General features: G+C 41.1%; 4 pseudogenes; all 4 read right to left on the bottom strand.

The window, feature by feature from the left end:
* Nucleotides 1–4632: 4632 nt before the first annotated feature.
* Nucleotides 4633–5479, bottom strand: LOC122234977 (annotated as a pseudogene).
* On the bottom strand, nucleotides 4633–8120 carry LOC122234975 (annotated as a pseudogene).
* A 13120-nt stretch (nucleotides 8121–21240) lies between these two features.
* Nucleotides 21241–22087, bottom strand: LOC122234976 (annotated as a pseudogene).
* Nucleotides 21241–24728, bottom strand: LOC122234974 (annotated as a pseudogene).
* Between the last annotated feature and the right edge of the window lie 1000 nt (nucleotides 24729–25728).

Below are 25728 nucleotides of genomic sequence, written 5' to 3'. Positions count from 1 at the left end.
TCTGGGGACAAAGGTTTTAGGGGAATAGGTGGTGGCATAATGGGGGGACAGAAGTGGAGGCCCCCGAACGTAGACGATCGTTCCCCAAGCTCGAAGCGTCCGGCTGAGGCGAGAGGGAAGGCATGGTTGGAGGGAAGTGTGAGCCCCAAGGAGTTTTTGGGAAGATATGAGAGGTTTGGTCCTGTTTAAACACCGAGAGGCACACAAGTCAGTACAGCAGGCTTTGCAAGAGGTGGAAGGCGATGGGTTCTGGAACAAAAGAAAAACAATTAAGGTTCACAGTAGGCATTCAAATAAATCCAACCGGTAATACATGTGTGTCATATGAATTTTCTGGCTAACTTTTTGAACAGGTGAATTATTACAGATTGTATGACCTTGGGTGAGTCACCAAACCTCTGGTGCTGCCATCTTCTGGCCTGCCTGGGGATAAAAACAGTAACCACCTCTCGGAGAAGCAGATCAGCTAATCTTAAAGGGCTTAGCAAAGTGTCAGAACGCACTGAGCACCACATATTGTTAAATAAAAAAAGTGAAATATCCCTGACTTACAGTACGCATTGCGCCCACCTTTATGGTCTTAGGGTCATCATTCCGTCCCGAGAATAATGCCGTGCACTCCTGACAAGACGTTAGTCTCAGGCTTGCCCTGCCCGCGTGATCCCGGGGCTGACACAAGTCATTCCAACCAGGCAGCATAGGCGTTACAAAAAGGAAAACCAGCCCTCTCCATAGCTACAGTTAGTTGATTCTCGTTACAAAACCTTTGTATTCCGTAATGGTATTTTTACTATAAATGCTATTATGCATGCTAGTCAGAGAAAGATATTAGATCAGGTGGCTGAGATTGGTTTGGCTCAGTATTGAATGATTAGGAAATTTAAAGTCCCTGTTGTGTTTTGGATGTATAGTAGTGCGACTAGGAGGGGTAGTGAGCCTACCAAGGTGTAGAATAGAAAGTATAGGCCAGCGTTTAGTCGCTCCGTTTGATTACCCCATCGAGTGATAATAATGAGGGTGGGGATTAATGTGGCTTCAACTAGAATGTAGAATATAATTAGTTCTGTGGCGGTGAATGTTATAATTAAGAGAAGTTGTAAGATAATAAGTATTGTGATGTATAGTTTTTTTCGGGCTAAGGTCTCTTTTGACAGGTGTGATTGACTAGCCATGAGCATCAGTGGTAGGAGTCATGTTGTTAATACTAGTAGAGGTGCAGAGAGTGAGTCTGAGAAAAATAGTAATGAGAGATTTGGGCTGTTGTCGCCTAGTTGATTTAAATAGGAGAGGCTAATGAGGCTGATCAGAAGGCTATAGGTAGTTGAGTTAATTCAGATTATGTTGGGTTTTGATAGTCATGTTATCGGTATGAGTATGGCAGTAGGGACAATAATTTTTAGCATTGTAGGAGGTTTAAGTTTTGTACATAGTCGGTGCCATATGTGTTTGATACCATTACTAGTAGGGATAAGCCCAGTGCCGCCTCGCAGGCTGCAAATACTAGCAGGATGATAGGAGTCATGCTAGCTAGTGTGAAGTGATTATTTAGAATTGCCACGGTTATCATGATAAATAGGGATAGTATTATGCCTTCTAGACATAGGAGGGAAGATATTAGGTGGGATCGGTACATCAATGGTCCTATAAGTGACATGATGAAAGCCGGGAAGATATTAATATAGACTATGGACATCTGATAATTATAGGGTAAGCTACAATCTAATGAGTCGAAATCATTTGTTTCAGTTTAAACTAATTATCATATTCAGTTCACTCTAGTCCTTTTTGGGTTCATTCGTAGGCTAGGCTTGCGGCTAATAGAGAGATTAGTAGAAGAGCTATGGTAAGTATGGTTGATAATTTGTTTGTTTGTGAGGCCCAAGGAAGAGGGAGTAGTAGTGCAATTTCTAGGTCAAATAGCAAGAATGTAATAGCTACTAAGAAAAATTTGATAGAGAAAGGCAGGCGGGCGGATCCTATGGGGTCAAATCCACATTCATAAGGACTTGCTTTTTCTGCATAGATATTTAGTTGGGGTAGTCAGAATGCGATGAGTGCAAGTAGTGTGGATAGAAGTGTATTGGTGAGCAGGGCGAGTATTACGTTTATTATTCCCTTTCGGATTATACCGAAACGGGTTGATTGGAAGTCAACTGTACTTGTTAATACTAAAGGAATAGGATCCTCATCAATAAATAGAAACGTATAGGGATAGTCAAACCACGTCTACGAAATGTCAATATCAAGCAGCGGCTTCAAATCCAAAGTGGTGGCTCGATGTGAAGTGATATTTTAGTTGGCGCAAGAAGCATACAATTAGGAAGGTAGAGCCGATAATTACGTGTAGTCCGTGGAATCCCGTAGCCATGAAGAAGGTGGATCCGTAGACTCCGTCTGAGATTGTGAATGATGTTTCATAGTATTCGGAGGCTTGGAGGAGGGTGAAGTAGACTCCTAGGGAGATTGTAATAAATAGTGCTTGGAGTATGTGTTTTCGATTCCCTTCTATTAAACTATGGTGAGCTCAGGTGATTGACACTCCGGAAGCTAGAAGTACGGAGGTATTGAGTAGTGGGACTTCTAGGGGGGTTAGGGGAATAATACCTGTTGGTGGTCAGCATCCTCCCAATTCAGGAGTTGGGGCTAGACTTGAGTGGTAGAAGGCCCAGAAAAAGCCTGCGAAGAAGAATACTTCTGAGGTGATAAAGAGAATTATTCCATAACGGAGACCTTCTTGAACGATGGGTGTGTGGTGACCTTGGAATGTGCTTTCCCGAATAATGTCTCGTCACCATTGATATATAGTCAGTAGGTTAGTGGTTATACCTAGGGTCAATAATAGTATTGAGTTGTAGTGAAATCATATGGCCAGACCTGAAGTTATCAGTAGGGCTGAAAGGGCTCCCGTAAGTGGCCATGGACTGGGGTTAACCATATGGTATGCGTGGGTTTGATGGGTCATTAAGTATCGTCATGTAGATACAGGCTTACAAGTAGGGTAAAGACGTAGGCTTGGATTAGAGCCACAGCAAATTCAAGGATTGTCAGTAGGATGAGGATAATAAAGGTGATTAAAGCAATAGAGGTACTGATGTTTGTTAGGGCCAGAGCAGCTCCTCCAAGTAAGTGTATGAATAGGTGGCCTGCAGTAATGTTAGCTGTAAGTCGTACGGCCAGAGCCACGGGCTGGATAAAAAGGCTAATGGTTTCAATAATTACAAGCATAGGGATCAGGGGGATTGCTGTTCCTTGTGGTAGAAAGTGGGCCAGGGACGCTTTAGTTTTGTGGCGAAACCCGGTGATTACGGTACCGGCTCATAGGGGAATAGCTATTCCTAAGTTTATTGATAATTGGGTAGTTGGAGTAAATGAGTGAGGCAGTAGACCTAACAGGTTTGTTGATCCAATAAATAAAATGAGAGATATGAGTATTAGGGCCCAAGTTTGTCCTTTGTGATTGTGAATGGCTAGTATTTGTTTTGATGTTAGTTGTACTAATCACTGTCGAAGTGAGACTAAACGGTTATTAATTAGTCGGTTAGGTGAGGGGACTAGAATGCTGGGGAACATAATAATTAATACGACAACAGGCAATCCTATTATTGTTGGGGTAGTGAAAGAGGTGAATAGATTTTCGTTCATTTTTTTTTCTCAAGGGTTAGGCTGTTTTAGTGCAGCTGTAGATTTGGGTTCCGGGCTTGATGGATACAGGTGTTTTGAGATTTTTAGTTGAAATATAATAAATAGTGTTATAATTATTGAAATAATAGTGATGAATCAGGTTGATGTATCTAACTGTGGCATGTCATTAAGGGGAGGTTTAAACTCCCAGTTTTTAACTTAAAAGGTTAACGCTAGTTTAGCTTCTTAATGAATTTACAGTATAGACGCAGATCATTTTTCAAAATATGATAATGGGACTAGTTCAAGAACAATGGGCATAAAACTGTGGTTTGAGCCGCAGATCTCTGAGCACCGACCATAATACAGTCCAGGTCGTGTACCCATTAGGGTTGTTTGGTTTAGTCGGCCTGGAATAGCATCAGTTTTTAGGCCCAGGGATGGGACGGCTCATGAGTGTAGTACGTCTTCTGATGAGATTAACACGCGAATGGTCACTTCTATTGGTAGTACTACTCGGTTATCAACTTCTAATAGTCGGAGTTCTCCGGGCTTTAGCTCTTGAGTGGGAATTATATAGGAGTCAAAGCTTAGGTCTTCATAGTCAGTGTATTCATAGCTTCAATACCATTGATGTCCCATGGTCTTTACAGTAAGAGGGGGGCTATTAATCGCGTCTATTATATAGAGAATTCGTAAGGAGGGTAGGGCAATGAGAATTAAGATGATAGCTGGTAAAATGGTTCAGATGGTTTCTACTTCTTGGGCATCCATTGTGCTTGTGTGCGTGAGTTTGGTTGTTAGTATTAGTGAGATGATATAAAGGACTAGGGAGCTAATTAGGAATACAATTATTAGTGTGTGATCATGGAAGTGTAGGAGCTCTTCTATGATGGGGGATGTAGCATCTTGAAAACCTAGTTGGAAGGGGTATGCCATGGAAGTACATAGGGCTTAAGCCTATAATTTAACCTTGACAAAGTTATGTAATTGTTTTACTAATACTTCTTGATTGAGAAAGACATAATGGTTATGGTATCGGCTTGAGACCAGTCTAAGGAGGTTCGATTCCTTCCTTTCTTATTTTCACAGCACATAGGTTGGCTCTTCAAATGTGTGATATGGAGGGGGACATCCATGCAGCCATTCAAGATTAGTTGTGGTTAGTTCCACTATGGCCACTTCTCGCTTTGATGCAAAAGCTTCTCACACTATAAAAACTATTGATGTTACTGCTGTTAGTGAAATAAAAGAGCCTATTGAGGAGATTGTGTTTCAAGTTGTATATGCGTCTGGGTAGTCAGAATCACGTCGAGGCATTCCGGACAGGCCTAGAAAATGCTGAGGGAAAAACGTTATATTGACACCTACGAACATAATCGTAAAATGAATTTTTGCCCAAGTATTATCGAGAGTATACCCTGAGAATAGGGGGAATCAATGGACGAAGCCTCCTATGATAGCAAATACTGCTCCTATTGACAAGACATAGTGGAAGTGGGCTACTACGTAGTATGTGTCGTGAAGAACAATATCTAATGAGGAATTTGCTAGTACAATTCCTGTTAAGCCTCCTACGGTGAATAGGAAAATGAATCCCAGAGCTCATAGCATAGCAGGGGACCATTTGATATTACCTCCATGAAGAGTGGCCAGTCAGCTAAATACTTTTACCCCAGTGGGAATAGCAATAATTATAGTAGCTGATGTAAAGTATGCTCGTGTGTCCACATCTATCCCCACAGTAAACATGTGATGGGCTCATACGATAAAGCCCAGAAAGCCAATTGATATTATAGCTCAAACTATTCCCATGTAGCCAAAAGGTTCTTTTTTACCTGAGTAGTAGGTAACAATATGTGAAATTATTCCAAACCCGGGTAAAATTAAAATGTAGACTTCTGGGTGACCGAAAAATCAGAATAGGTGTTGATATAAGTAAGATAGGATCCCCTCCTCCGGCGGGGGTCAAAAAATGTGGTGTTCAGATTTCGATCTGTCAGTAGTATAGTGATGCCTGCTGCTAAAACTGGTAGTGATAGAAGTAGCAATACAGCAGTGATTAAAACCGATCAGACAAATAGGGGTGTTTGATATTGGGATATAGCAGGGGGTTTTATATTAATAATAGTAGTAATAAAATTAATAGCACCTAAGATTGAGGAGACACCTGCTAGGTGTAGTGAAAAAATAGTTAGATCTACGGATGCTCCTGCATGAGCTAGGTTGCCGGCTAGAGGTGGGTATACTGTCCATCCAGTCCCTGCTCCAGCCTCTACCATAGATGATGCGAGCAAAAGTAGGAAAGACGGGGGAAGGAGTCAGAAGCTCATATTATTCATTCGAGGGAATGCTATATCGGGGGCTCCAATTATTAATGGAACCAATCAGTTTCCGAATCCTCCAATCATAATAGGCATTACTATAAAGAAGATTATTACAAAGGCATGGGCGGTGACGACTACATTATAAATTTGGTCGTCCCCTAGTAGCGTGCCAGGTTGACCCAGTTCGGCTCGGATTAAGAGACTGAGAGCAGTCCCTACCATACCGGCCCAGGCGCCAAATAGAAGGTAAAGGGTTCCAATATCTTTGTGATTGGTTGAAAATAGTCAGCGGTTTATGAACATAGGTAAAATGGCTGAGTAAGCATTAGGCTGTAAATCTAAAGACAGAGGTTCAGTCCCCTTTGTACCAAGTCCTGCAGTGAATGTCATATTGAATTGCAAATTCAAAGAAGCAGCTTGACGCTGCCGGGGCTTCTCCCGCCTTTTCTTTCTAGACGGCGGGAGAAGTAGATTGCAGCCAGTTGACTAGGGTATTTAGCTGTTAACTAAAATTTCGTGGGGTTGGGGCCCACCAATCTAGTAAGGGCTTAGCTTAATTAAAGTGTTTGATTTGCAATCAATTGATGTAAGATAGATTCTTGCAGTCCTTAGGATTAATTGGTATGCAGAAGTTAAGTCTGTTAGGGCTTACTTAGAGCTTTGAAGGCTCTTGGTCTAATTTAACCTAAACTTCTAATCTAGGATGGATAGTATTGGTGCGAGTGGTAGTAGCATGGTGGATATTACAATTAAGGGGGGTAAAAGGATTGTTTTTTCTGTGCACTCGAATCGTCATTTTATTTTTATACAGTTGTTTGAGGGGAATATAGTCAGTGCAGTGGTATACGTTAGTCGTATGTAGAAGTACAGGTTAAGTAGTGCGGTTATAGCTAGTAGTGTGGGTATTATAATTATTTCGTTTTTCGTTAGTTTCTGAATGATTATTCATTTTGGGATGAAGCCGGAGAGTGGAGGAAGGCCGCCTAGAGACATTATTAGTACTAGGATAAATGAGGTGATGAGGGGTGTTTTATTTCATGTTTGTGATAGGGATGATGTTGTGGTGGTGGAGTTGTGTATGAATAATATGAAGGTGGTTAGTGTTATGATGATGTAGATGGTCAGGTTTAAAATGATTATTGTGGGGCTATATATTATGATGGCTGCTATTCAGCCTATGTGGGCAATTGAGGAATATGCTATAATTTTTCGTAGTCGGGTTTGGTTAAGTCCTCCTCAGCCTCCGACTATAACTGATATGATGGCTATTGTTAGGAGTAGGTTGGGATTGGTGGTGGGTGAGATTTGGTATAGGATTGATAGTGGAGCAATTTTTTGTCATGTGAGTAGGATTAGGCCTGAGGATATGGAGATTCCTTGTGTAACTTCGGGCACTCAGAAGTGGAATGGGGCTAGTCCTAGTTTTATTGCTAAGGCGGTTGTTATTATGATAGATGCGATGGGGTTGAGATCTTTTGATACAGTTCATTGTCCTGAATGCAGTAGGTTGATGATGATTCCTATTATTAGGAGTATTGAAGCAGTTGCTTGTGTCAGGAAATATTTTGTGGCTGCTTCTATGGCTCGTGGATTATATTTTTTTATGAGGATGGGAATAATGGCTAATAGGTTTATTTCGAAGCCGATTCAGACTATAAGTCAATGGGAGGCTGTTATTACGATTATAGTTCCTGCAATAACGGTTGATATAATGATAATAAAAATAGGGGGTTTGATTAGTATGGGAAGGGTATAAACCAACATTTTCGGGGTATGGGCCCGATAGCTTATTTAGCTGACCTTACTTTAGAATGTGGTGTAATATTGGTAGCACGAAGATTTTTGGATTCTTAGGATTAGGTTCGATTCCTATAATTCTAGAAATAAGAGGGTTTAAACCTCTATGTTTTACTCTATCAAAGTAACTCTTTTGTCAGACATATTTCTTATGTTTGAGGTGGAATGCTTGCTGTAATGATGGGTAGGGAGACGTGTCATATACGTAGGGCTAGGGTAAGGGGTAGAAAGCTTTTTCATAAGAGGTGTATTAATTGGTCATATCGGAATCGTGGGTAAGATGCTCGGATTCATAGGAAGGTGGTTGTTAGGATTAGGGTTTTTACAGTGAAGTTAATGGTATATAGTTCTGGTATGTAGGGACTGTGAAATGCTCCGAAAAATAGGATTGTTGTTGAGGATATTTATTATGATAATGTTAGCGTATTCTGCTAGAAAAACTAGGGCGAAGGGACCTGCTGCGTATTCTACGTTAAATCCGGAAACAAGCTCTGATTCTCCTTCTGTGAGGTCAAATGGGGCTCGGTTGGTTTCTGCTAGTGTGGAGATGAATCATATTATAGCTAGGGGTCATGCGGGAATAATAAGTCAGATATATTCTTGAGTGGTAATTAGTGTGGCTAATGTGAAGGATCCGTTTATTAGTAGTACTGATAAGAGAATAATAGCTAGTGTGACTTCATATGAGATTGTTTGGGCTACAGCTCGTAGGGCTCCGATTAGGGCATATTTTGAGTTTGAAGCCCACCCAGATCATAGAATGGAGTAAACAGCTAGGCTGGATATGGCTAGTATAAATAGCACCCCTAGGTTTATGTTAATGAGTGGATATGGTATGGGCAGCGGGATTCATATGGTTAGGGCTAGTGTAAGGGCTAGGATAGGTGCTATAATGAATATGAATCTAGAAGATGTGAGGGGTCGGAGGGGTTCTTTAGTGAAGAGTTTTATAGCGTCTGCAATGGGTTGGAGTAGGCCGTATGGTCCTACGACGTTTGGTCCTTTGCGGAGTTGCATGTAGCCTAGTACTTTACGTTCAACTAGGGTTGGGAAGGCTACGGCGAGAAGAGTAGGGATAATTAATGAGAGGATATTGATTATGAACATGCTGTTAGGGAGAGGAGTTGAACCTCTGATAATAAAAGCTTAAGTTTTATGCACTTACCGGGCTCTGCCACCCTAACAAACCCGAGCTCTCGGGCGGTGTGTTTAGGTAAACTGTCTAGATTGAGATTATATCATCTATTTGGTTAAAGGCGCTTTGGTAAAGTGGGCCTTATTTCTCTTGTCCTTTCGTACTGGGAGAAATTATTTAATAGATAGAAACCGACCTGGATTACTCCGGTAATCGTTGAACAAACGAACCTTTGATAGCTGCTGCACCATCGGGATGTCCTGGTCCAACATCGAGGTCGTAAACCCTATTGTCGATATGGACTCTGAAATAGGATTGCGCTGTTATCCCTAGGGTAACTTGTTCCGTTGATCAAGTTTTTGGATCAATAAGTGATGTAATACTTTCGACTGGTTAGTCTAGATTTAAATCACTCGGAGGTTGTTTTATTCTCCGAGGTCACCCCAACCTAAATTGTCGACCCATGGTAGAGGTTTGTTATCCCTGTCGGTTGATTATCAAGGTCTCTTTGGGTCGGTTAATTAAAGCTCCATAGGGTCTTCTCGTCTTATTGTCATATTCCCGCCTCTTCACGGGAAGGTCAATTTCACGGATTGGAAGTAAGAGACAGTAAAGCCCTCGTGTGGCCATTCATACAAGTCCCTATTTAAGGAACAAATGATTATGCTACCTTTGCACGGTCAGGATACCGCGGCCGTTTAACTAATGTCACTGGGCAGGCAGTGCCTCTAATACTGGAAATGCTAGAGGTGATGTTTTTGGTACACAGGCGGGGCTCGTGTTTGCCGAGTTCCTTTTACTTCTTTTAATCTTTCCCTGGATTGCATGCCTGTGTTGGGTTAACAATTAGTTTGATATTTTGCTTGTAGTTAGGTTATATTTATCTTGTTGTTAACTATCAGTGGTTATCCGTTCTGATATAAGCTTATGCACGGGAGAAATATTTCTTGTTACTCATATTAGCATTATTGCTTCTATTATTAAATAGATTAGCCCAGTTTTAAATTAGGAGTTGGTTGCGTTTTTTGACATTGAGATGTTTTGATTGTTGAGCTTGAACGCTTTCTTAATTGGTGGCTGCTTTTAGGCCAACTATGGTTTGTGTTTATGCTTACTCTCTAATTAAGGCTGTATCCTAATTCTAAAAAGCTGTACCTTTTTAGACTACATTTTAAACTTACATTGGAATTTTAGAGTTTTGAGGTAAGTTTAAAGTCGAACTAAGATTCTGTTCTGGGCAACCAGCTATCACCAGGCTCGTTAGGCTTTTCACCTCTACCCACAAATCTTCTCACTGTTTTGCAACATAGACGAGGTCATCCTGTAATAGATTGTTCGTGGGTAGCTCGTCTGGTTTCGGGAGGCCTAGCTGAAGTTCTCTTTGTTAGGTTATTCTAGCTAATTCATTATGCAAAAGGTACAAGGGGTAATCTTTGCTGTATAGTGCTTTTAGTTTTTTCTTTCATCTTTCCCTTGCGGTACTTTCTCTATAGCGCCAAGTTAAATTTCTATCTCCTATACTTTTTGAGGTAACTAAATGTTTTGTTTTACTTTCTAATGTTAGTTGCGTTTATGGGCGATTGGGCTAGCTTTGGCTCAAGATGGTCAGTTTAATATGAAATCTTCTGGGTGTAGGCCAGATGCTTTGTTTAAGCTACATCTTGTCATCCAAGCACACTTTCCAGTAGGCTTACCTTGTTACGACTTGTCTCCTCTTGTGGGTGTAGTGGTTTGAATAGGTTTCTTCAGGGCTTAATCACTTGAGGAGGGTGACGGGCGGTGTGTGCGTGCTTCATGGCCCGATTCAATTGAGCTCTCTACTCTCAAATTTACTACTAAATCCTCCTTTAATACTTAATTTCATAAGGATTTTAGGTGGATGTTCTAGTTGTAGAAAATGTAGCCCATTGCTTCCCATCTCATGGGCTACACCTTGACCTAACTTTTTTGTGTTAAGGCACTTGTGCTTACTTTTCTTCCTTTTTAGGGTTTGCTGAAGATGGCGGTATGTAGGCTGAATTGGCAAGAGATGGTGAGGTTTATCGGGGTTTATCGATTATAGAACAGGCTCCTCTAGAGGGATATAAAGCACCGCCAAGTCCTTTGAGTTTTAAGCTGTTGCTAGTAGTTCTCTGGCGGATAGTTTTGTTTGAGTTAACTATCTAGGTTTAGGGCTAAGCATAGTGGGGTATCTAATCCCAGTTTGGGTCTTAGCTATCGTGTGGTCGGAGATATTAAAGTTACTTTCGTGCTATATTTTTATGTTAACTGCAGCTTTTTACAGCCTAGTTAAGGTGTAACTTTAGTATATGTTTCTTCTGTAACACGCTTTACGCCGTAGGTCTATTAGTTTGGGTTAATCGTATGACCGCGGTGGCTGGCACGAAATTTACCAACCCTAATTTAATATAGCTTAGTCGAACTTTCATTCATAGCTTAATTTTTATCACTGCTGTATCCCGTGGGGGTGTGGCTGAGCAAGGTGTTATGAGCTACAATGGTTGTGAGCTTGATGCCAGCTCCTTTGGATCACTGGGTGATTTAGAGGGCATTTTCACCGGGATGCGGAGGCTTGCATGTGTAATTTTATTAATAACTAATGGAAAGGCTAGGACCAAACCTTTATGTTTATGGAGTCTGGCGACTCATCTAGGCATTTTCAGTGCCTTGCTTTATGTACTTAAGCTACATCAACCAAGATATAGGATTGTTGGGTGTGTAAATATTGTTCGATAGGGACGAGTTAGAGATCGGGTTGACGTATCTATAGATAACTGCGAACAAAGTTATGATTTAGTATCAATAATTGGTAATGGTGGGGTTGGTAAAGTTTATAAACGTTAATTCTTAGGCCTTACGCTTGGATACGGTTTAGTCTTGTTTTTGGGGTTTGGCAAGACAGAAATAGACACGTATTGTAATAAATAAGGTTAACGGGGGGGTAAGGGGGGTTTGTTTAAGCTAAATATTTACTAAATCAAAAAAGTTTGCATGTGTATACGTGTATACGTGTACGTGTACGTGTATACGTGGGTGCGCGCATGCCGTGTCCTGTGGAGCAATAGGAATTTAAGTATATGTCCTGTGACCATTGACTGAATAACACCTTGTTTGTTGTACGTGTGGAGCCCCCGCATAGAGAATAAGTCCAGCTACATTATATTTGACTGAGTCAGGACCTTTGGGTCATAGCTGAGTCATAGCAAGTTCGACCCCCTAAAAATTAAAAATACCAAATGCATGACACCACAGTTATGTGTGATCATGGGCTGATTAGTCATTAACCCATCGAGATGTCCTATTTGAGAAAGTTGAAGGATTGGATTTAAGAATGTCATGGCCCTGAAGTAAGAACCAGATGCCAGATATAGTTCCGTTATAGACACCCCCACGTTGAAATGGGCCCGGAGCGAGAAGAGGTACACGCTCAGGCAAGGGTTGCTGGTTTCTCGAGGCCAGGTGATTAAGCTCTTTCGGACAGTTGAGGTCCATAGAGGACTGTTATAGATCATGGATATGCACGATTAAGCACTATTATGTCTTATGTAATATATATAAACTACTGTACATGCTTAATATTCATGGGGACAAGCAATTAATGCACGATATACATAGTATGTCTTATGTAATATATATAAACTATTGTACATGCTTAATATGCATGGGGACAAGCAGTTAATGCACGATATACATAGTATGTCTGGGGGCGGGTATTGGTAGCTAATAGGTTGGTTTTACATTGTGCGTTTGTGTTATGGGAATTGAGGATTTTCACTTGCTTTTTTTGTGGAAAATGAGGACATACTGGGCAAGCACAGTGAGGGTGTATGTAATATATGAATTATGGAAGTCATGGGGTTGTTTTTTGGTATTAACAAGGAATAGTTTAAGAAAGAATTTCAGCTTTGGGTGCTGATGGTGGGGCTATTGCTTCTTCCTTGAAGTCTTAGGGAGGGCACATATTCTCCTTTTTTGGTTTACAAGACCAAGGTATTTTATATACTACGAAGACTCTTCATTTAAGGAGGCGGTTTTCAATAATGCCTGAGATGGGTATTAGGATTAAAAGGATAGAGAAGTATAGGATGGAGGCTAGTTGGCCAATGGTAATGAAAGGATAGTCTACAGGTTGGCCGCCAATTCATGTCAGGGTCAGAAGGTCCGCCACTAGGAATCAGAATGAGCACTGGCTTAGCGGCCGAAACATTATTCCTCGTTGTTTGGAAGTATGGAGGGCGGGGATAATTGCTAAGATTAAGATGGATAGGACTGGGGCTAAAACTCCCCCTAGTTTATTGGGGATAGATCGGAGGATTGCGTATGCAAATAGGAAATACCATTCGCGCTTGATATGGGGAGGGGTGTTTAGAGGGTTGGCGGGGATGTAGTTATCGGGGTCCCCTAATAGGTCTGGTGAGAATAGGACGAGTAGTATGAGTGTTAGGATTAGTACTAGAAGGCCCAGGATGTCTTTGATTGTGTAGTATGGGTGGAACGGGATTTTGTCTGAGTCAGATACTATTCCTGAGGGGTTGTTAGATCCTGTCTCATGGAGGAATAGGAGGTGGACTGCTGCTAGGGCTGAGATGATAAATGGAAGGATGAAGTGGAAGGCAAAGAATCGTGTCAGGGTGGCTTTGTCTACTGAGAAGCCCCCTCAGATTCATTCTACTGGGTCGGTTCCAATATATGGGATTGCCGATAGGAGGTTGGTAATTACGGTTGCTCCTCAAAAGGATATTTGGCCTCATGGTAAGACATATCCTATGAAGGCTGTAGCCATGACCGTGAATAATAGTACGATTCCAATATTCCATGTTTCTGAGAAAGTGTAGGAGCCGTAGTATATTCCTCGTCCTACATGCATGTATAGGCAGATAAAGAATATGGAGGCTCCGTTGGCGTGTAGATATCGGATAACTCAGCCACAATTTACGTCGCGGCAAATATGGGTGACTGATGAGAAAGCGGTTAATGTGTCTGATGTGTAATGTATGGCTAGAAAGAAGCCGGTGAGAATTTGTAGGATTAAACATACTCCTAGCAGGGAGCCAAAGTTTCATCATGCTGAGCTATTGGATGGAGCAGGAAGATCAATGAATGAGTGATTGATGATTTTGATAAGGGGGTGTGATTTTCGAATGTTGGTCATTAGGTTCTTATAGTTGAAATACAACGATGGTTTTTCATATCATTAGTCATGGTTAGATTCCATGTGAGAATTATGATCATGTACATTGTATTTGTTTTAAGTACAATTTTCGTGGTGAGCTTTGTAAGTTTTTCTTCAAAGCCTTCTCCTATTTATGGTGGATTTGGTTTGATTGTGGCTGGTGGTGTTGGTTGCGGTATTGTATTGAATTTTGGGGGATCATTTTTAGGTTTAATGGTCTTTCTAACTTATTTGGGAGGCATGCTTGTGGTGTTTGGGTATACTACGGCTATGGCTACTGAGCCCTACCCTGAGGCGTGGACATCTAATAAGGCCGTACTGGGTACGTTTATTACAGGGGTGTTAGCGGAGCTATTAACTGCTTGCTATATTTTAAAAGAAGATGAGGTTGAGGTTGTGTTTAAGTTTAATGGTGCAGGTGATTGAGTAATTTATGATACGGGTGATTCGGGGTTTTTTAGTGAGGAGGCCATGGGGATTGCAGCACTGTATAGCTATGGAACCTGGTTGGTGGTTGTTACTGGTTGGTCCTTGCTTATTGGTGTATTGGTGATTATAGAGGTTACTCGTGGAAACTAAGTAGGAGTAGGCTAAGGGCTAAGGTGATTATGAAGGATAAGAAGTAGAGCTTGACTAATCCTTTCTGATTAGATACGACAGCTGATATTTTTATTTGGAAGTGGGAGATGGATTTTGGTAATACATTTTCTAGCCAGATTATATCTAATAGTATCGATGCGGATTTTTGGCTTATAGTTAAGCTTATTGTTGATGGGAGGCGGTGTATTACGATTGGAAAGTACCCCAGGAGGTTAGAAGACTTAAAGAGGTTTGAGGGGTATTTAAATTTTAAGTTTTTAGCCGCGAGGTTAAGTTCTAATGCTAGGATGAAGCCTGTAATGGTCACGGCGAGAGCAGTCAGTTTTAGATAGTGGGCTATAGTTATTTGTGGGATGATTGTTGGGGGGATATTATGGGAAATCAAGTATCCTGCAAAAATGCTTCCAATTAAGAGACGTTTAATGGAGTTGATGAGGTGGGGGTTATTTTCATTGATTGGGCTTAGGGAGTTGAATCGGGGTTGTCCTAGGAGTGCGAAGAATATGATTCGAGTGCTGTAGGCGGCTGTGAGGGATGTAGCGATGAGAGTGACCGATAGGGCTCAGGCGTTGGTATACGACGTATTGGCTGTCTCGATGATTAGGTCTTTGGAGTAAAAGCCTGTTAGGAAAGGCATACCTGTTAATGCGAGACTTCCGATGATGAGGGAAGTGGTGGTGAAGCGTATTGGTTTGTATAGTCCGCCTATTTTTCGAACGTCTTGTTCATCATTTAAACTATGAAAAATTGACCCAGAGCACATGAATAATATGGCTTTGAAAAATGCGTGCGTACAGAGATATGCAGGAATGCAAGGTAGGGTTGGTTAATTCCGATAGTAACGATTATTAGGCCCAATTGGCTTGAAGTTGAGAAGGCAACGATTTTTTTTGATGTCATTTTGTGTGAGGGCACAGATGGCTGTGAATAAGGTTGTGATGGCCCCTAGGCATAGAGTGAAGGTTTGTATGGTTTTGTTTTGTTCTATGAGTGGGTGGAAGCGGATTAATAAAAAGACTCCGGCTACAGCTATTGTACTTGAGTGGAGTAGGGCAGAGACGGGGGTTGGACCTTCTATGGCTGATGGTAGTCATGGGTGTAGGCCAAATTGGGCAGACTTGCCTGTGGCTGCTAGAAGGAGCCCTAGTAATGGGATATTTAGGTTTTCATGCTGGGTGATAAAGATTTGTTGAAAGTCTCATGCATTTGGGTTGGTGAGGAATCATGCTATGGCCATGATAAAGCCTACGTCTCCGATGCGGTTGTAGAGAATCGCCTGTAGGGCGGCAGTGTTTGCGTCTGCTCGACCATATCATCATCCGATGAGTAGGAAGGATATGATGCCTACTCCTTCTCAGCCAACAAACAGCTGGAATAGGTTATTGGCGGTTACTAGGATCATTATGGTGATTAGAAATATGAGGAGATACTTAAAGAATCGGTTAATATAGGGGTCTGTGTGTATGTACCATATTGAGAATTCTATGATCGATCATGTAACGAAAAGTGCTACAGGGATGAAGGTGATCGAGAAATAATCTAGTTTAAAGCTTAGTGACAATTTGAGGGTTTGAATTGATAGTGTCAGTTTGAGATAATTGTTTCTTGTCCGGAGGAAATGAATATTATAACCGGAACTATGCTGATGGCGAAGGCATAAGAGATCGTGGTTTTTACATAGTGAGGGTATAGGTTGTTTTTGTATAGTTGAGTGTTGGATATAATGATAGGTAGGAGTAGAATAAATATTGCAGTGAGTATAAAAGAGGTCAATAGATTTATTACTTTTATTTGGAGTTGCACCAATTTTTTGGCTCCTAAGACCAATGGATTACTTCTATCCTATAAAAGTTGAAAAAGCCACGCTTTTATACGTGGGGGCATGAATTAGCAGTTCTTGCATACTTTTTCGGTAAATAGGAAGATTTGCACTTCTATTATTAGATCCACAAGCTAATGTTTTTATTAAACTATATTTACAATAAATAGGACCTAGTACGATTTTGGGGTTGAGTGGTAAGAGAAGGAGTGGGAGCAGGTGAAGGGCTATTAGGGCGTTTTCTCGTGTGAATGATGGATTGATGTTTTTAATATGGTGTGTATATTTACCTCGTTGGGTTGTAGTGAGCATATAGAGGGTATATAGGGCTGTGATGATAATATTTGTACCCATGAGGACGATAGTTATGTTGGATCATGAGAAGGAAGCTATTACTACAAATAGCTCTCCGATTAGGTTAATGGTAGGAGGCAGGGCTAGGTTCGCGAGACTGGCTAGTAGCCATCAGGCAGCTATCAGAGGGAGGATGGTTTGTAGGCCTCGTGCTAGAATTATTGTTCGGCTATGGACTCGTTCGTAGTTTGAGTTTGCAAGGCAAAATAATATTGAGGAGGTTAGTCCGCGGGCGATTATAAGGGCTGTAGCTCCTATATAACTTCAGGGTGTTTGGATTAGCACAGCTACAATTACTAGGGCTATATGGCTTACGGATGAATATGCGATTAAGGATTTCAGGTCTGTCTGACGTAAACAGATAGAACTTGTTATAACTATTCCTCATAGGGACAGCATCATGAAAGGATATGCTATTTGGTTTGTTGTGGGGTTGAGTAGAATTGTAATACGTATCATTCCATATCCCCCTAGTTTTAACAGTACGGCAGCAAGTACTATTGAGCCGGCAATGGGGGCTTCGACATGTGCTTTTGGTAATCACAGGTGGAGTCCATATAGAGGTATTTTTACTATAAATGCTATTATGCATGCTAGTCAGAGAAAGATATTAGATCAGGTGGCTGAGATTGGTTTGGCTCAGTATTGAATGATTAGGAAATTTAAAGTCCCTGTTGTGTTTTGGATGTATAGTAGTGCGACTAGGAGGGGTAGTGAGCCTACCAAGGTGTAGAATAGAAAGTATAGGCCAGCGTTTAGTCGCTCCGTTTGATTACCCCATCGAGTGATAATAATGAGGGTGGGGATTAATGTGGCTTCAACTAGAATGTAGAATATAATTAGTTCTGTGGCGGTGAATGTTATAATTAAGAGAAGTTGTAAGATAATAAGTATTGTGATGTATAGTTTTTTTCGGGCTAAGGTCTCTTTTGACAGGTGTGATTGACTAGCCATGAGCATCAGTGGTAGGAGTCATGTTGTTAATACTAGTAGAGGTGCAGAGAGTGAGTCTGAGAAAAATAGTAATGAGAGATTTGGGCTGTTGTCGCCTAGTTGATTTAAATAGGAGAGGCTAATGAGGCTGATCAGAAGGCTATAGGTAGTTGAGTTAATTCAGATTATGTTGGGTTTTGATAGTCATGTTATCGGTATGAGTATGGCAGTAGGGACAATAATTTTTAGCATTGTAGGAGGTTTAAGTTTTGTACATAGTCGGTGCCATATGTGTTTGATACCATTACTAGTAGGGATAAGCCCAGTGCCGCCTCGCAGGCTGCAAATACTAGCAGGATGATAGGAGTCATGCTAGCTAGTGTGAAGTGATTATTTAGAATTGCCACGGTTATCATGATAAATAGGGATAGTATTATGCCTTCTAGACATAGGAGGGAAGATATTAGGTGGGATCGGTACATCAATGGTCCTATAAGTGACATGATGAAAGCCGGGAAGATATTAATATAGACTATGGACATCTGATAATTATAGGGTAAGCTACAATCTAATGAGTCGAAATCATTTGTTTCAGTTTAAACTAATTATCATATTCAGTTCACTCTAGTCCTTTTTGGGTTCATTCGTAGGCTAGGCTTGCGGCTAATAGAGAGATTAGTAGAAGAGCTATGGTAAGTATGGTTGATAATTTGTTTGTTTGTGAGGCCCAAGGAAGAGGGAGTAGTAGTGCAATTTCTAGGTCAAATAGCAAGAATGTAATAGCTACTAAGAAAAATTTGATAGAGAAAGGCAGGCGGGCGGATCCTATGGGGTCAAATCCACATTCATAAGGACTTGCTTTTTCTGCATAGATATTTAGTTGGGGTAGTCAGAATGCGATGAGTGCAAGTAGTGTGGATAGAAGTGTATTGGTGAGCAGGGCGAGTATTACGTTTATTATTCCCTTTCGGATTATACCGAAACGGGTTGATTGGAAGTCAACTGTACTTGTTAATACTAAAGGAATAGGATCCTCATCAATAAATAGAAACGTATAGGGATAGTCAAACCACGTCTACGAAATGTCAATATCAAGCAGCGGCTTCAAATCCAAAGTGGTGGCTCGATGTGAAGTGATATTTTAGTTGGCGCAAGAAGCATACAATTAGGAAGGTAGAGCCGATAATTACGTGTAGTCCGTGGAATCCCGTAGCCATGAAGAAGGTGGATCCGTAGACTCCGTCTGAGATTGTGAATGATGTTTCATAGTATTCGGAGGCTTGGAGGAGGGTGAAGTAGACTCCTAGGGAGATTGTAATAAATAGTGCTTGGAGTATGTGTTTTCGATTCCCTTCTATTAAACTATGGTGAGCTCAGGTGATTGACACTCCGGAAGCTAGAAGTACGGAGGTATTGAGTAGTGGGACTTCTAGGGGGGTTAGGGGAATAATACCTGTTGGTGGTCAGCATCCTCCCAATTCAGGAGTTGGGGCTAGACTTGAGTGGTAGAAGGCCCAGAAAAAGCCTGCGAAGAAGAATACTTCTGAGGTGATAAAGAGAATTATTCCATAACGGAGACCTTCTTGAACGATGGGTGTGTGGTGACCTTGGAATGTGCTTTCCCGAATAATGTCTCGTCACCATTGATATATAGTCAGTAGGTTAGTGGTTATACCTAGGGTCAATAATAGTATTGAGTTGTAGTGAAATCATATGGCCAGACCTGAAGTTATCAGTAGGGCTGAAAGGGCTCCCGTAAGTGGCCATGGACTGGGGTTAACCATATGGTATGCGTGGGTTTGATGGGTCATTAAGTATCGTCATGTAGATACAGGCTTACAAGTAGGGTAAAGACGTAGGCTTGGATTAGAGCCACAGCAAATTCAAGGATTGTCAGTAGGATGAGGATAATAAAGGTGATTAAAGCAATAGAGGTACTGATGTTTGTTAGGGCCAGAGCAGCTCCTCCAAGTAAGTGTATGAATAGGTGGCCTGCAGTAATGTTAGCTGTAAGTCGTACGGCCAGAGCCACGGGCTGGATAAAAAGGCTAATGGTTTCAATAATTACAAGCATAGGGATCAGGGGGATTGCTGTTCCTTGTGGTAGAAAGTGGGCCAGGGACGCTTTAGTTTTGTGGCGAAACCCGGTGATTACGGTACCGGCTCATAGGGGAATAGCTATTCCTAAGTTTATTGATAATTGGGTAGTTGGAGTAAATGAGTGAGGCAGTAGACCTAACAGGTTTGTTGATCCAATAAATAAAATGAGAGATATGAGTATTAGGGCCCAAGTTTGTCCTTTGTGATTGTGAATGGCTAGTATTTGTTTTGATGTTAGTTGTACTAATCACTGTCGAAGTGAGACTAAACGGTTATTAATTAGTCGGTTAGGTGAGGGGACTAGAATGCTGGGGAACATAATAATTAATACGACAACAGGCAATCCTATTATTGTTGGGGTAGTGAAAGAGGTGAATAGATTTTCGTTCATTTTTTTTTCTCAAGGGTTAGGCTGTTTTAGTGCAGCTGTAGATTTGGGTTCCGGGCTTGATGGATACAGGTGTTTTGAGATTTTTAGTTGAAATATAATAAATAGTGTTATAATTATTGAAATAATAGTGATGAATCAGGTTGATGTATCTAACTGTGGCATGTCATTAAGGGGAGGTTTAAACTCCCAGTTTTTAACTTAAAAGGTTAACGCTAGTTTAGCTTCTTAATGAATTTACAGTATAGACGCAGATCATTTTTCAAAATATGATAATGGGACTAGTTCAAGAACAATGGGCATAAAACTGTGGTTTGAGCCGCAGATCTCTGAGCACCGACCATAATACAGTCCAGGTCGTGTACCCATTAGGGTTGTTTGGTTTAGTCGGCCTGGAATAGCATCAGTTTTTAGGCCCAGGGATGGGACGGCTCATGAGTGTAGTACGTCTTCTGATGAGATTAACACGCGAATGGTCACTTCTATTGGTAGTACTACTCGGTTATCAACTTCTAATAGTCGGAGTTCTCCGGGCTTTAGCTCTTGAGTGGGAATTATATAGGAGTCAAAGCTTAGGTCTTCATAGTCAGTGTATTCATAGCTTCAATACCATTGATGTCCCATGGTCTTTACAGTAAGAGGGGGGCTATTAATCGCGTCTATTATATAGAGAATTCGTAAGGAGGGTAGGGCAATGAGAATTAAGATGATAGCTGGTAAAATGGTTCAGATGGTTTCTACTTCTTGGGCATCCATTGTGCTTGTGTGCGTGAGTTTGGTTGTTAGTATTAGTGAGATGATATAAAGGACTAGGGAGCTAATTAGGAATACAATTATTAGTGTGTGATCATGGAAGTGTAGGAGCTCTTCTATGATGGGGGATGTAGCATCTTGAAAACCTAGTTGGAAGGGGTATGCCATGGAAGTACATAGGGCTTAAGCCTATAATTTAACCTTGACAAAGTTATGTAATTGTTTTACTAATACTTCTTGATTGAGAAAGACATAATGGTTATGGTATCGGCTTGAGACCAGTCTAAGGAGGTTCGATTCCTTCCTTTCTTATTTTCACAGCACATAGGTTGGCTCTTCAAATGTGTGATATGGAGGGGGACATCCATGCAGCCATTCAAGATTAGTTGTGGTTAGTTCCACTATGGCCACTTCTCGCTTTGATGCAAAAGCTTCTCACACTATAAAAACTATTGATGTTACTGCTGTTAGTGAAATAAAAGAGCCTATTGAGGAGATTGTGTTTCAAGTTGTATATGCGTCTGGGTAGTCAGAATCACGTCGAGGCATTCCGGACAGGCCTAGAAAATGCTGAGGGAAAAACGTTATATTGACACCTACGAACATAATCGTAAAATGAATTTTTGCCCAAGTATTATCGAGAGTATACCCTGAGAATAGGGGGAATCAATGGACGAAGCCTCCTATGATAGCAAATACTGCTCCTATTGACAAGACATAGTGGAAGTGGGCTACTACGTAGTATGTGTCGTGAAGAACAATATCTAATGAGGAATTTGCTAGTACAATTCCTGTTAAGCCTCCTACGGTGAATAGGAAAATGAATCCCAGAGCTCATAGCATAGCAGGGGACCATTTGATATTACCTCCATGAAGAGTGGCCAGTCAGCTAAATACTTTTACCCCAGTGGGAATAGCAATAATTATAGTAGCTGATGTAAAGTATGCTCGTGTGTCCACATCTATCCCCACAGTAAACATGTGATGGGCTCATACGATAAAGCCCAGAAAGCCAATTGATATTATAGCTCAAACTATTCCCATGTAGCCAAAAGGTTCTTTTTTACCTGAGTAGTAGGTAACAATATGTGAAATTATTCCAAACCCGGGTAAAATTAAAATGTAGACTTCTGGGTGACCGAAAAATCAGAATAGGTGTTGATATAAGTAAGATAGGATCCCCTCCTCCGGCGGGGGTCAAAAAATGTGGTGTTCAGATTTCGATCTGTCAGTAGTATAGTGATGCCTGCTGCTAAAACTGGTAGTGATAGAAGTAGCAATACAGCAGTGATTAAAACCGATCAGACAAATAGGGGTGTTTGATATTGGGATATAGCAGGGGGTTTTATATTAATAATAGTAGTAATAAAATTAATAGCACCTAAGATTGAGGAGACACCTGCTAGGTGTAGTGAAAAAATAGTTAGATCTACGGATGCTCCTGCATGAGCTAGGTTGCCGGCTAGAGGTGGGTATACTGTCCATCCAGTCCCTGCTCCAGCCTCTACCATAGATGATGCGAGCAAAAGTAGGAAAGACGGGGGAAGGAGTCAGAAGCTCATATTATTCATTCGAGGGAATGCTATATCGGGGGCTCCAATTATTAATGGAACCAATCAGTTTCCGAATCCTCCAATCATAATAGGCATTACTATAAAGAAGATTATTACAAAGGCATGGGCGGTGACGACTACATTATAAATTTGGTCGTCCCCTAGTAGCGTGCCAGGTTGACCCAGTTCGGCTCGGATTAAGAGACTGAGAGCAGTCCCTACCATACCGGCCCAGGCGCCAAATAGAAGGTAAAGGGTTCCAATATCTTTGTGATTGGTTGAAAATAGTCAGCGGTTTATGAACATAGGTAAAATGGCTGAGTAAGCATTAGGCTGTAAATCTAAAGACAGAGGTTCAGTCCCCTTTGTACCAAGTCCTGCAGTGAATGTCATATTGAATTGCAAATTCAAAGAAGCAGCTTGACGCTGCCGGGGCTTCTCCCGCCTTTTCTTTCTAGACGGCGGGAGAAGTAGATTGCAGCCAGTTGACTAGGGTATTTAGCTGTTAACTAAAATTTCGTGGGGTTGGGGCCCACCAATCTAGTAAGGGCTTAGCTTAATTAAAGTGTTTGATTTGCAATCAATTGATGTAAGATAGATTCTTGCAGTCCTTAGGATTAATTGGTATGCAGAAGTTAAGTCTGTTAGGGCTTACTTAGAGCTTTGAAGGCTCTTGGTCTAATTTAACCTAAACTTCTAATCTAGGATGGATAGTATTGGTGCGAGTGGTAGTAGCATGGTGGATATTACAATTAAGGGGGGTAAAAGGATTGTTTTTTCTGTGCACTCGAATCGTCATTTTATTTTTATACAGTTGTTTGAGGGGAATATAGTCAGTGCAGTGGTATACGTTAGTCGTATGTAGAAGTACAGGTTAAGTAGTGCGGTTATAGCTAGTAGTGTGGGTATTATAATTATTTCGTTTTTCGTTAGTTTCTGAATGATTATTCATTTTGGGATGAAGCCGGAGAGTGGAGGAAGGCCGCCTAGAGACATTATTAGTACTAGGATAAATGAGGTGATGAGGGGTGTTTTATTTCATGTTTGTGATAGGGATGATGTTGTGGTGGTGGAGTTGTGTATGAATAATATGAAGGTGGTTAGTGTTATGATGATGTAGATGGTCAGGTTTAAAATGATTATTGTGGGGCTATATATTATGATGGCTGCTATTCAGCCTATGTGGGCAATTGAGGAATATGCTATAATTTTTCGTAGTCGGGTTTGGTTAAGTCCTCCTCAGCCTCCGACTATAACTGATATGATGGCTATTGTTAGGAGTAGGTTGGGATTGGTGGTGGGTGAGATTTGGTATAGGATTGATAGTGGAGCAATTTTTTGTCATGTGAGTAGGATTAGGCCTGAGGATATGGAGATTCCTTGTGTAACTTCGGGCACTCAGAAGTGGAATGGGGCTAGTCCTAGTTTTATTGCTAAGGCGGTTGTTATTATGATAGATGCGATGGGGTTGAGATCTTTTGATACAGTTCATTGTCCTGAATGCAGTAGGTTGATGATGATTCCTATTATTAGGAGTATTGAAGCAGTTGCTTGTGTCAGGAAATATTTTGTGGCTGCTTCTATGGCTCGTGGATTATATTTTTTTATGAGGATGGGAATAATGGCTAATAGGTTTATTTCGAAGCCGATTCAGACTATAAGTCAATGGGAGGCTGTTATTACGATTATAGTTCCTGCAATAACGGTTGATATAATGATAATAAAAATAGGGGGTTTGATTAGTATGGGAAGGGTATAAACCAACATTTTCGGGGTATGGGCCCGATAGCTTATTTAGCTGACCTTACTTTAGAATGTGGTGTAATATTGGTAGCACGAAGATTTTTGGATTCTTAGGATTAGGTTCGATTCCTATAATTCTAGAAATAAGAGGGTTTAAACCTCTATGTTTTACTCTATCAAAGTAACTCTTTTGTCAGACATATTTCTTATGTTTGAGGTGGAATGCTTGCTGTAATGATGGGTAGGGAGACGTGTCATATACGTAGGGCTAGGGTAAGGGGTAGAAAGCTTTTTCATAAGAGGTGTATTAATTGGTCATATCGGAATCGTGGGTAAGATGCTCGGATTCATAGGAAGGTGGTTGTTAGGATTAGGGTTTTTACAGTGAAGTTAATGGTATATAGTTCTGGTATGTAGGGACTGTGAAATGCTCCGAAAAATAGGATTGTTGTTGAGGATATTTATTATGATAATGTTAGCGTATTCTGCTAGAAAAACTAGGGCGAAGGGACCTGCTGCGTATTCTACGTTAAATCCGGAAACAAGCTCTGATTCTCCTTCTGTGAGGTCAAATGGGGCTCGGTTGGTTTCTGCTAGTGTGGAGATGAATCATATTATAGCTAGGGGTCATGCGGGAATAATAAGTCAGATATATTCTTGAGTGGTAATTAGTGTGGCTAATGTGAAGGATCCGTTTATTAGTAGTACTGATAAGAGAATAATAGCTAGTGTGACTTCATATGAGATTGTTTGGGCTACAGCTCGTAGGGCTCCGATTAGGGCATATTTTGAGTTTGAAGCCCACCCAGATCATAGAATGGAGTAAACAGCTAGGCTGGATATGGCTAGTATAAATAGCACCCCTAGGTTTATGTTAATGAGTGGATATGGTATGGGCAGCGGGATTCATATGGTTAGGGCTAGTGTAAGGGCTAGGATAGGTGCTATAATGAATATGAATCTAGAAGATGTGAGGGGTCGGAGGGGTTCTTTAGTGAAGAGTTTTATAGCGTCTGCAATGGGTTGGAGTAGGCCGTATGGTCCTACGACGTTTGGTCCTTTGCGGAGTTGCATGTAGCCTAGTACTTTACGTTCAACTAGGGTTGGGAAGGCTACGGCGAGAAGAGTAGGGATAATTAATGAGAGGATATTGATTATGAACATGCTGTTAGGGAGAGGAGTTGAACCTCTGATAATAAAAGCTTAAGTTTTATGCACTTACCGGGCTCTGCCACCCTAACAAACCCGAGCTCTCGGGCGGTGTGTTTAGGTAAACTGTCTAGATTGAGATTATATCATCTATTTGGTTAAAGGCGCTTTGGTAAAGTGGGCCTTATTTCTCTTGTCCTTTCGTACTGGGAGAAATTATTTAATAGATAGAAACCGACCTGGATTACTCCGGTAATCGTTGAACAAACGAACCTTTGATAGC

Source organism: Panthera tigris, chromosome F2 (genome assembly GCF_018350195.1).
Source record: "Panthera tigris isolate Pti1 chromosome F2, P.tigris_Pti1_mat1.1, whole genome shotgun sequence".
NCBI lineage: Eukaryota > Metazoa > Chordata > Mammalia > Carnivora > Felidae > Panthera > Panthera tigris.
This window is presented reverse-complemented; position numbering and strand designations above follow the sequence as displayed.